Here is a 13,345-nt window from a genome sequence, read left to right on the forward strand (position 1 = left end):
TTTTTCTTTTTAATGGTACATGAAACAGTGAGCTAACAACATACTGAACTTTTCTCAAATAAGGCAGAGTTTAGGCTTTGAAAGAAATTAGGTTACTCTCTAGAATAAAGTAATCTAAGTGAAATCTAAATCGGAAAGAAGCCAGGATAGGGAGGTGTAGAGAAAGTAAAAGTGTGTTTTCAAATGCTGGAGAATTGATAGGAAAAGAGGACAAGACAAATGAGCTGAGTTGCCCAAGCAAATTCATTCGGGGCTCTGGGCCTGCAAGGTTGAAAAAAAACCAGTCATCTGAAAAGCATCCTGTCCGTGTGTGTGGCTCCTGTCACAAGACCCATCATTAGGATGTTATGTGTGGTAATTGCAGGCTAAACTTTTGTGTGCTAGTTGAAAGAGCTGTGACCAACTATAGATTTGAACCTGTAGTCTGGCTGTTTGGGGACTTCTCACTATGGGTGACATGCATCTGAGTGAAGTCCTTGGTTATGTGTCTGGCATGTAGCATTTTCGAGCTAAAGTCTTTTGATTCATCTTTGATGTGGTATATATCTTGAAAGTAGTGAGAGGTAAAGCAGGAAAGAAGGAATGCTGCTTTCTTTTTTGGAACAAAACAAAACATTTAATATAGATAAGAAGAGACAAACATAAGTGAAATCTTTAAAGGGGTTGGTTCTCATTAGGAGATTATGTGTAGAGGGAGTCAATAAAAGAAAATATTTGAGTTTGAAGTCAAAGACACACGCCGCTTTTAAAATACATGTGTGAAAGCCTCAGAGGATTTGATATTATTTCGTGTAAGGGGCGGAGAACCTGTAAGCAGAGAGATTTAGATTACAAACACGTGGAACTTTTGCTAGACCCCAGGCTGTGACTCGGGGTCTAGCAAATGAGATTGCCTCCAAACAAAATTCACTGACTAGATGTCTGTGTGCCAGATAGGACCATAGCAATGGCACTTTTGTGAACTGCAGTGTCTCAAAAAATATTGAAATGATTACAAACATTTAAAAATTGGAAGATTTCACATTTAAAAAAATACTAATTTCTAGGGAAAAAATGTCTTACGAGCTGGCAAGGGTGAACACACATTTTTACTTGACAGCCAGTAAGTGGGTTTCATAGCAGCTGTGCTTTCAGCGAGATGTCCATTCTCTTGATCCCTGAGCTCTTCCTCACTCCCTGTTGGTCCTATACCAGGCTGGCTTCGCTCATTTAAGTTCTCTAGCTGGCACCTATTGGCATAAGTCTGAAACTTCACCCTTAATGGAGTCCTGACCACCTTCACCAAAACTTGACTTTAAATCTCATGTTGCCACATTAAAACTTCTTTCATACAATACGAGTATGAAACTGTAGCTGCCTGAGATAAGAGCAAAATGTTAAAGTATCAATTGTAACTGGCTTCCCCCCTGCCCCCTGTCCATCCCCCACCAGAAGATTGACTTAATATTTTGATCATATGAGTAGAGTTATTCCTAAGCGGAAAGCAGGATGTTAATCCAGATTATCTAATGTAAGACTATTTGTATTGACTAAAAGGACTAAAACACAATCAAAGTTGAAATGAGATCAGCACTTGGCAGTAAGCAAAAGGATCATTTCGTCATAAGAAATGAGGAACTATGAGAAATGGTGAGATGTAAACAAAGAAAACATCTTAGTAAAATAAATTTTTAAAAGCACCTATATCAAAATCGAGACAGAGTAGTCTCAAACACATAGCACACATTTAAAAACTGCTACAATTCCATCACTAAATAAAATAAGGCAGATTTTTAGAAATATAAAATGATCACATGTTATTTTTTTCCCATTTGAACCAGATTTCTTGGATTAAATTGCTATTTAAGTTGAATTTGATAAAGATAAAATCCGTAAATGCATGCAGAATATATTCATAACAATATTGCACCTTGCGGAAAAAGTAGATGAAGTAGATAATATGATATTTTTTTATTGGACCAATAAATAAAAGGCAATTCTCAAGCCCCAAAGTCTCAAGTACATTTTCACTTTAAATGAACACACTCATGAAGCATTTTATTGCAACATTTTCTTGTGGGAATATATAGGTAAATGCCTGCAAGGATGTGAAAGTGCGTTGTAAACTGTAAAGCTCTATTTAAAAATTCCTCACGTTCCTGGCCTACAACTGGGCCCTGTTGTGACTTCTGTGTGCTGTGATTAACATCTATCTTACAGAATTAAAGTGAATTACAAGAGAAAGGGCAGTACCTATTTCATCACATGGGAGAAATAATTAAACCTATTGTATGACAAAATTGTGGAATTAGCAACAGTATTAATAAATATAATGATATGCTCATAATTGCAATTTGCATAATTGTTATAGTCATACTTTCAGTCATAGAATTGTATTTCTAGTAACTAACATTTCTTGAGTGCTAACTATGCATCAGTAAGTACCTCACATGTTTTAACTAATTTAATCCTCATTCAATCGTAGGAATTTGGAACTATTATTTGCATTTTAAAAAAGAGGGAACTGAGGCTAAGAGAAGTGAAGTAACTTCTTTGAGGTCATAGTGGCAGATTTCAACCTACCCAATCTGGCTCCATAGCCTGTGCTCGATGAGACAGAAAATCTTAGGGCAGGGGACAATGACCTACTATGATGAAAAATTTGTGTTCAGGCTCCTTCAAAGTGTGTGCCCTCGGCAAACTTTTTAACTTTTCTATGTCAGAGTTTATTCTTTATAGACAATAAAAGCAAGTCCATAGGTTTGCAATAAATACTAAGTTAATGTATAGAAGGCAGGTAGCAGTGGTTATAGATCTAGGTACTCTAGAATAGGGAGTCATCTATTGTTACTCTTATAGTTTATTAAAATGTTCACATGGTTGTTAATAACCACAGTAATTGGTTGGCACTTAGCATAAGGATTTGCAAATGAAAAGATCACTCACTTTTAGAAAAAAAAGTGGGGAGATGTTAGTGCCCTTCCTACTTATAAGATCTTGTTTTTGCTGCCAAAAGCAAAAAAAGAAAAAATGCTTATAATGCTGCCATAGAGTCACATAAAATACTGGCAAATGCATTTTTTTTTGGTAGTTGAACAAAATGTGGCTACTGGGCTTTCAGAACACAGTCCTTTAAAAGCTAATTCTCTATAGTAAGACACTACTTTTAGAAAATTCACATTTTATTTGAATAATTGTTTTACAGTAATTTTCACAATTTTGAAACACTTACTGCAATTTAATTAATTTTCCCTAAAAACAAATTAGTAGACATTAATGATGAAATAAAACTTGCTCAATTGTATATGAAGGCACTGGCCTTGCAGATTTGTCCCATGTCGCAAAAGCTCGAGGCAGCAGAGTGTGAATGGCTGGGCTGGGTTTTGGGGGTAAAATTGATGACAGAAAGCCATGGAGAATAGGGGAACCTTCCCTATGTCCCTGTGCGGGTACAGAAATTGAGGGAAGGGTAGAAAGTGGGAGAGAGACAGACAGACAGAGACAGAGAGATGGAGAGAGAGGAGAAGTTAAGAAGAGGAATGCAGCTATAGTCAAAAGACCTCTCAAATTTATCATAATGGAAAACACCCACAGCTTTGCAAGGTGGGCCGTATGATTAAGGACAAAGGGAACACAGATCACACGAGTGAAAACTAAAGTTCCAAGGAATGGGCATGGAAGTCGCAGGAAAAGGCAGCAGAGGACAGATGTCTCAGACCAAGGCCCGCCCTGCTACCTGAGGACCCACTCAACATGTAGATGGAGGAATGGCCAAAAGGCGAGTTCGATGAGTTTAAACATAAATGAAGAGAAAACACTGACATGATTGAATTTACCTGAAACTGAGTAGGTTAAATCATTTCTTTATGGTGCATGAGATCCTAAAACTTAAATTCTTGACATATCTGATTATAAGTCCCTTGAAAATTACACCTGTCGTAGTGTCACTAGTAAATCTGAGTAAAGTGTGAAACAATTATGTCTAAAGATGATAGTTTTGTGCATGACACTTTATGATGTTTACTTGCAAAAAAAAATTTTCCTATATGTAAAGTAAAAAAACCAGAAACCCACTAATTTTACTTACCATAAATACATAACACACCTAGAGATAAAACTAATCAAAGATACAGGGCCCACCTGAAGAAAACCATGTGCTTTCATTGAGAAACTGAAAGTGAAAAAATGGAAGACGATCTTTGCTTTTGTATAGAAGGACCACAATACCAAAACTTCCTAATTTAGTGCAACTCCATTCAAATAATTTCTGTCCATCTGGGAAGATGTTCTAAATATTATTTGAAAAAATAATCATGTAATAAAAGCAATGCAATTCTGAAAATAAAAGATGAGTGGGGGAATCTCACTACAAGCAATTGAAATATACTAAATGATGACAATAGTTATCATAGTGAGGAATAGGCTCCGGAATATAAAAGAGGATGCCCATGTAATAAAGAACAAACTCGTGTGTGTGTGTGTGTGTGTAATATATGTATCACAGATGACAATATCATTTCAATTCAGTGGTATAAAAAGAGATTTAACAGATAGTGATCGATCAGATCATGAATATCTGGAAAAAAAATGGGATCCTTACTTTACTCTTGGCATCAGGGTTATTTCGAGATGGACATGAGAGATAATCAAAAAATAACACCTACAAGAAGCAACAAAAACAGTCTAGTTACTTCTGAATCTTAAGGTAAAAATTGTTTGTTAGTATGTCACAAATTAATAGATCGATATATTTGACCATATAAAATTTAGTTTTTTCTGATTACCAAAGCACAACACAAAACAAAATTCCCACCACAAAGTGAAAGGCAAGTGGCAAAATGGAATATTTATTGTACATTTAATATATTTTGGGTAATCTTTTTAAGGTATAAAGGAGTACTATAATCAAATAATGACAAAATGAATACAATAATAGAAAAGTAAGAGAAAACATATAAAAAAAGTTCAACTTTCTTATTAAGGAATATATTGGTTTGGGTTTATCAAATTAACAAATTTTAATGATAACATCTATTTTGGTTTTAGGAAGAGAAAGTTTACTTTAATACATTGCCAAGAGCAAAGTAAATTAATACAAACTTTCTGGAGGATAATGTAGTAATATATTTCATAAGGCAGAAAAGAACATAGTTAGTGACCCAGTAATTCCATTATTTTTAAGGAAATAATCAGACAGTTATATAAATGATTTTCATTACAATGTTGTTTATGGTAATAAAAGAAAACTTAGAAACAACCTAAATATCCAACAGTAGTGAAACAAATAATAGTAAAATTTGTAAAGTGGAATATTACTAAAAGTGCTATTGATCTTTTGACACAGAAATTTGAGTGTGTGTGTGTTATATTACTTGAAAAACAAATTTACCAAAATTATTTATGCACACACAGACACAAGGAATACATATAGACATACATATATATGTACTTACATGTACACATACATATTTCCAGATATAAGACATGTTTTAACCTCATAAAGACAAATAAATTAGCATATATATACACATACACAGTATGTATCTATATATTTGTACACAGCCTTTTATTGTCACATATATTCACATCATATATATTCACTTACCTGCATATATGCGCATATATTCTCTGACGATATAGACTAGAGTCAACCATGACTATGTAAGGGTGATAGGAATAATGATGACTTTTATATTTTTTTATCCTTATCTATATAGTTAAACTTTCCCATAATACACATATGGCTCTGTAATTAAATATATAATGCAAATAATTTGCCTATCATGAGCTACTAACTAACATCTTGGTTCTGTGACATATGTAATCAGTGCAATTCTGATTTGATTTTGTGCTTGGGTGAAAATAAAAGTTCATTCCTCATTTTAATCAACCCTTGCATTAATCTCTGGCAAGAGTTGTGTATGTTGGACTGTTCTGTCAGTGAGGATCGTGTGGAACGTAACTGGTTTCCCACGTTTGGCGTGTCCTTAAAGAACCACCTATTGATACTGGGCTGTGCTTCATTAGCCTTCTTCAGTAAGGTGAGATGTGCGACCGGGAGAGTTTAAGACTGCCACATGTCCCAGTAATGAAGGCCAGGACTATTTTTTTTCCTCCAAATTTACAATGAGTGGAGCTCTCTGGGTTTATCTTAAATTCTTGGTGAATATTCTCCATTAACGACATACTATCTTTCTTTGACTGCAGTGCATGTCATCCTTGCCTAGTGGGAACCCTAATTTGCTCTAAATTGCCAAAGTGTTCATTATGGAATGCTTAGTAGCTAGAGTTTGTACATAATATTTGAAAATCAACCTTAATTTTTCTGCCTGAGACGAACACTTGGATTTCACAGTAAACATAATCAGAGATTTACAGAAACCTAGTGAACTCTGTTTATTATACTTGCCTGGAATAGCTACAGAAAAGGTCAGAGGTCCAATGTCTTCATGCAGAGACAGATCATGTTCTAGCTGGTTCCGAGGAGGAAAAAAACAGTAGGTGATGCTTTAATGAATGGCTTATCATGTGAAACACACTATGTGATAATAGCAGTGTTGGTAAGACAAGAAGGGAGGTTTTTTATCTTCTTCTTCTTTTTTTTTTTTTGTAAGGGTTTAGCTAGTTTTACATTGCTTTAATGCTTGCATCTCAACAGTAGCAGACAAAATGGTTCACCACGACGCTATTAAATTCTTCAGAGTCCTAAGTAACTCTGATTTCTTAGACAAGACTGGGCTTTCCGGGATCCCTGGGTGGCGCAGCGGTTTGGCGCCTGCCTTTGGCCCAGGGCGCGATCCTGGAGACCCGGGATCGAGTCCCACATCGGGCTCCCGGTGCATGGAGCCTGCTTCTCCCTCTGCCTGTGTCTCTGCCTCTGTCTCTCTCTCTGTGATTATCATGAATAAATAAAAAATTAAAAAAAAAAAAAGACTGGGCTTTCCATTTTCCTTTTTATTATTTTATTTTATTTTATTTTATTTTATTTTATTTTATTTTATTATTATTTTATTTCATTTCATTTCATCAAAAGCTGACATTTTAGGAATTAAGTACCTGGGTTGTGACCCTTTTGATCTCTTAAATTTCTTACTCTTTTCTGTTTGAGTTGATTGTAAGTAAAGCAAACAGAAGAGAAGACTCCCTGAGGTCAAAGTTTTATTGTAAAAAGTAGTCTTATAGTACAAGAGAATTTGCTGGAATGACAGAAACCAAACCAATGAGAACCGTGATTTTAGCAAGTCCTCCCGACCCCAGTACACTCTCCTCTCATTCAGCCAGCAAAACAAGACTCAACTCAATGCCTGAAAGAAACTGTTGTGCACCAGTTCTTCTCAAACTTTAATGACCATATGAATAATGTAGAGACTCTGAATGAGTAGGCCTGTGATTCTGCATTTCTAACAAGCTCCCAGGATGGTAATGCAGCTGGTCAGCAGGTCATTCTTCATGTAGCAAGGTGTGGACCAGTGAACAAAAAATTAATAATTGGAAAGATAACTCCATAGAGTAATAGGTCAATAGTGAGAAAAAAGAAGCCTAGTAGAAGAAGAATTTAGGAAATGATAAAGGAAAAGGGATCTAGCCCATCATTGGTGTTGAGGAAATTCACTAGGTCTTTGATGCAATACCAAAGTCATAGCCAGGTATTCTGAAATATTTTGTGTAAAATTCAATACTATAAAACAAGTCAACGTAAAAAAACTATAAAAAAACAAACAAACTATAAAATAAGTATAAATTCAGAATAGGAAAGTTCATTTTAAGTATAAAACAGAGGGAGAACTCCAAAGGGAAAAATTTTGATATACTTACAATGTACATGTAAAATTTTTTTATATTAAACTAATTAAAAGGCAAATAATAATCTATGGATATATTTGTAAAGCATGACATTCTTAGTAAAAATTGATTTTGAAAAGCTTCTATTTTCTGGTTCAGCAATTATACTTATTTTAGGAAATATTGAGATATGCATAGAGATATTTTAATATAGAGATTAATTTCAAAAGTTATAGTGGTATGAAAGAATAGAAAATATAGAAATTAAACAGTCAGGAATGAGCTAAAAAAATCTAGGCTGTGAACTATTATAAAAATATTGAGTGATAGTTTTTAAAAGAAGTTAATATTATAGGGAATTCTCATGGTTTATTTTTTAAATGTAGAATTGGCCAATTTTATTAAATAAATATATACATCTATGTATATAATTCATGTAATTATGCATATGTGTGAATGGATAGGAGACATGCAAATATATAAAAGTATATACATATGTATATATATATATATAAAACAGAAGAAAATATTAGAGAAAGACCAATTTTTAGCAAATACTTTGCTCTGGTAGGTGATGTTTATTTTATTCTTCATGTCTTTTTTATACTCAAATTTTCTGCAACAAAATGCATTTTTTTCACAATCACCAAAGGAACTATAGTATTTTTTTTCTTTGTTTCTTTCTTTTTTTAATAAAAGAAGACTGTAGGTTCAGGAGGAATGTGCATTTCATGCCATAACAATTTTAGTCCTGACAAAACCCAGATCAGAGAAGGCCCAGAGCATCCTGTGTCCCGGTAGCCTCTCTCCTGACCCCTAAATAATGCAGAAGTGACTCCAAGGGGAAAGACAGAGTACAGATTCTTCTTCGGTTTTTATTTGTCAGCTGTAAGCTATGATCTATCTAGCACTCAGTTAATACATCTAATTGTAGGAACTCTAATGACTTAGAATGACAAACTATGAATACTTAGATAACAAAAGCTTTTCTATTTTAGAGTTAAGGACACATTTCCACTTTGATATTTTTCTGTTTTGCCTATCTAAAAGTACAGTTGTGTCAAGGAAATAAATAGCTTTGATTTAAAGAGAACATAGCATGTAATGGCCACTGTGCCTATATTTTATCTAATGTTCATAAATCCTCTGTGAAATAGGTGCTTTTGCTCCCATTTTACAGATTCAGCAATTGAAACATTCGAAATCATAGAGGGAACGACTCAGTTTGTCTAGGGCTGTAGCCAATATTGTTTCCTTTATATTATATGACCTTTCTTTGGGATTTTTACTTAATAACTAAGGAGAAGAGGAGAAGCAAGAAAGGAACGATAAACCGTCCTATGCTATTGCATTTTATGGTTTTACAAGCAGGTGCTTGGGCTCTACAGCTCCCAAGGACAGTCTCTCTGACCTCTAATCCTAAAGGTCCTCTGTCTGAACCACGTGTACGCAAGCAGGCATTAACTGAGTTATTTCAGGTCTGTTTTCTGGCTGTCAGGGTCCCTAGGGAAAAATGCCCAATGTGTTTTGTGAGCATCGGTCATTTATTAAACTTCTCAGACGTGTTAGAGAACTAGTAAACAAACAGGAACAAATTGTAAGCAGGGACACAAATCTTACATGGCATCTTAATTATTTAAAAAGAGGTTAAGGAGGTCATGGAAAATGTTTCTTTAATGGGCCAATTTTTCTGCTTCAGATCGTAAGGAAACGTGTAGAGCAGGAGCTCAAGTAGCTTGAACGTATTCTTCTTACCTCCAAATGATTTTCTCTAAGCAGTAGTGAATTGTTTTTAGTTTTGTTTTAATGCCACCTAGTAAAAGAAGCAGCATTTATTATTTATTTTAATGTGATAAAAGTCACCCATGAAGAATGTCATGGGAAGAGTTGAAACAGATACAATGCAAGTCGCCTGTTACCTGAGGTGGGACAGTTTGCATCATTTCCTTCAGTGTACAGCCCGAACATTTGTGTGCCTCTTATTCTCGCCCTTGAATGCTGTGGCTAATCCTGGTTCTGACCACCTGCTTCAGCAGGAACATAGTCTGTTGGTCTCCGATGCTCTTAGAACATTCTGTGCTTTATTTCTAGTAGCAAAATCAAAACTCTATCTAAATCTGCAAACCTTCCTGCTGTTTTCATTGACCTATCACTAACTTCTCTGGATTCTGAAACCCTTCCACCTCAGTTCCACAAATTAGACCAAGGAAATAGTTGACACACACATTTGAGGATCTTGCACATTGAAAAGAAAAACTACACTTTTAAAAAATGTTCCGGTTTTATAGTTTTTGTACTTAAAATATTAAAGCTCTCTATTTTATTAAGTTGTATTTATATTAATAGCAACATGTTATATATTAATAGGTAAGAATGCATTTGTGCGTTATATTAATATAATCACGTGACACATTCTTATGTATAACATGAATTAGACAATAATTTATTAATTTTAATAGCAATTCATGAATTTTGTGAGACTTATGTCTTCTATAATCTAAGAAATGATATCCCATCACTTTTGCCATATTCTATTCTGTAGAGGCAAGTTTTTAGGTCCATCCCACACATGATGGGAGGAAGTTACAGGAGGGCCTGAATAACATGAAGCAGGCATCATTAGGAACCATCTCAGAAGTAGCCTCCCACAGAACAGAAATAGGAACATATTTGTAAATTGGGGGATGCATAAGGTAAAGTAGTTCATGTATGATGGCCTCAAATTTATAAGACTTATGGAGAAAGTGTTGACCAGAGGGCTGATAAAATATATCAAGATTTGGAATATCTGGTCAGGAAAATAGAAGTTGACCAAGACCAAGAACAAGTATAGAGTCTTGAAAGCGCTAAGAGATCAACTAAGATCAAAATCAGTGATATTGTTTAGAACCAATTTACAGAATTTTGGGGCTTTCTGTAGCAGGACTCATCATCCAAGGTATAGGAATAAGAAATGCTGACTTTAGAACAAACTCATATTTGGAATTTGTTTCATGGGCACTATAGTAGAATAAATATAGAATAATAAATAAGTAGTCATTGAGATCTGGTGATAGGGTTTTTCAGTTTGGAGCCATGGAGTCTAGGTAAGAAGTTAGTGGAAAAGAGGAAAGATCAACCAATGAAATGCAGAACAAGAAACTTTAGGGCTTTGTTTGATAGAAGAGCAAATCTGGGAGAACTGAACATGGTATGTTGGGAGTGGGAGAGCAGACATGGTACATAGAGTTCACAGGCAAATAGAGGAATGCAGGAGTTCCAGAAGTTTGATCTGCAGTAAATTGGTACTGCCGGAGCCAGAAAATGTGAGTGCATTGAATGGATCAGATTGATAGAAATTCAAAATTCTTATATTGAGAACCTCTCAGGAATTTGTTAAATTTAAATTATTTTAGTAACTGAAAATCAAGTATGATACAATGTAAGGTGACATATAGACTTAAAAAAGATATTGATGAGTAGGGCTGATTTTTTTTAAACTAACAACTTGGGGATCCCTGGGTGGCGCAGCGGTTTAGCGCCTGTCTTTGGCCCAGGGCGCGATCCTGGAGACCCAGGATCGAGTCCCGCTTCGGGCTCCCTGCATGGAGCCTACTTCTCCCTCTGCCTGTGTCTCTGCCTCTCTCTCTCTGTGTGTGTGTGTGTGTGTGTGACTATCATAAATAAATAAAAATTAAAAAAAATAAAAAATAAATAAACTAACAACTTGGAGTTAGTATAGAAATTACCATACATTTCTGGGAACATCATTCTGGCCTCCCATCTTACCAACATGATTATGGTAAATGATATAACCCAACATTCATTTTGCTTACCTATATAATGGAATTTTAGTGACATCATAGAATGATGGTGACAAAATGAGATTGTGCCTATAAATTACTGAGAATATGGTAGATTATTGATTCATGATACGATCCTTCTTATTTATTGAAAAAAATATATATCTTTTGGGTTAGGGTAAGAAAAATCCCAAGCATCCGGCGCCTGGGTGGTTCAGTCAGTCAAGCATCTGCCTTTGGTTCGGATCAGGATCCCACGGTCCTGGGATGGAGGCCCACATTGGGCTCCCTGCTTAGTGGGGACCCTGCCTCGCCCTCTCCCTTTGCCCCTCCCCCCTCAAATAAGTAAATAAATAAAATCTTCAAAAAAGGAATCCCCAACATGTAGCTGAGCAAAGAAATTTTGAAAGTCTATTTTTATGTAAAATGTTATATTACCAAACATACTATAATCCTCCATGATGCAACCAGCAATTTCTGTTGGATGTAGAAATGAGCACTCTTATCTTCCGTCTTCTCCTAAATGTTTACAGACTGTAAGTTTACTCATTCAGGTTGAAGTGGCCTTAGATGAAACAGCTGGCGGTGGAGCCAGTTAATAAGCTGAGAAAACCTGATTGGTAACCAAGGCAGGGAGGGAAAAATCCCAACTCTTGATGCTGGCAGTGTGACGTAATATATACCCTTACCCGTACGTAGCAAACCCATCTCAGAAGGATAAATGGACAGTCTTTGGTCAGCCTTGCTTTTGAAAAATAACACATTGTATGCTACCATGATTTTTTAAGGTTTTAATCTTCTGCACCAGGTTATGCAGATCACAGATCTGCCCATGGGAGATCAGCTCTTTGGAATACAAGCTTACTTGGAGGGGGGTGGGAAGTAGACAAAACTACTAGAGCGATTTTTGTCATTCTTTCTTCACTTACTTCATTTTTATTGAAGGCTCAATAAAAATTTGTTGAAAAGAATTAACATCAGCATGTATTCATAGCTCGTTATCATCTGGATGTGCAGACACTACCACAAATGAAAAAAAAAAAAAAAACTACACAGAATAGTGTAGTTTTGATCTGATGCATTTTCATCAGTCTATTGATCCCTGGAATTGATCAATCTGCCCCAACTTTGTTATATGGATAAACAAGCCCTTGCACAAAGGGGATTCCCTTACTGATGTATATATAGTAATATTTGAAGATGTTTCCCAAGGAAATTTGTCGTAGCTCACTTAGAAAGACTGGTGGGAATGTATTAATTTAGGGGGATGACGTCACCGGTGTTAGAAAGGAGCTCAAAATTGCAATGGTAGATTGAAGTTTGTTTCCCTTGATGTAATAGCATCTACCTGCAGAGTTCAGTTTCGTGGCAGAGCTCTGTTCCACACTGCTTTTCAAGTTCAGGCTTTTTTGCATCTTAATGTTCACCTACCTCTCGCTTTTGTTCCTGATCTGCTTGGCTCAGGTTGGCATGAGTGTGTTCATGAGAAAGAGAAAGAGAATGTAGAGGCCACCTGGCCACTGTCTATAGTCCCCACCATGGAAAAGGCACAAGTTACTTCTGTTCATGTTGTTAGAACTTAATCTTATAGTTGCACATAGCTGCAAAGGAGGTGGGAAAATATAATGGAAAAAAACTCAATGAAAAACCCCCGCGAAGCTAAGGGGCCATGTTTCCATTACTATGAAGAAAAGGACAAGGTATTTTGGTGAGCAAATAGCTCTCCGAGTCAAAAGGAGTAAATTAAGCAAAATCAATATTATTTAAATAGCAGTTCCAAATGAATGTAGCAATTTTCTTCC

General features: G+C 35.6%; 1 long non-coding RNA gene across 2 annotated transcripts in view; it reads left to right on the plus strand.

Annotated features, from left to right (window-relative positions):
* LOC140611965 (uncharacterized) overlaps nt 1–13,345 on the plus strand; it is a 41,951-nt gene that overhangs the window by 11,299 nt on the left and 17,307 nt on the right. The gene's annotated exons all lie outside the window — the stretch shown is intronic.

The sequence above is a fragment of the Canis lupus genome, chromosome 20 (genome assembly GCF_048164855.1).
Source record: "Canis lupus baileyi chromosome 20, mCanLup2.hap1, whole genome shotgun sequence".
Classification (NCBI taxonomy): domain Eukaryota; kingdom Metazoa; phylum Chordata; class Mammalia; order Carnivora; family Canidae; genus Canis; species Canis lupus.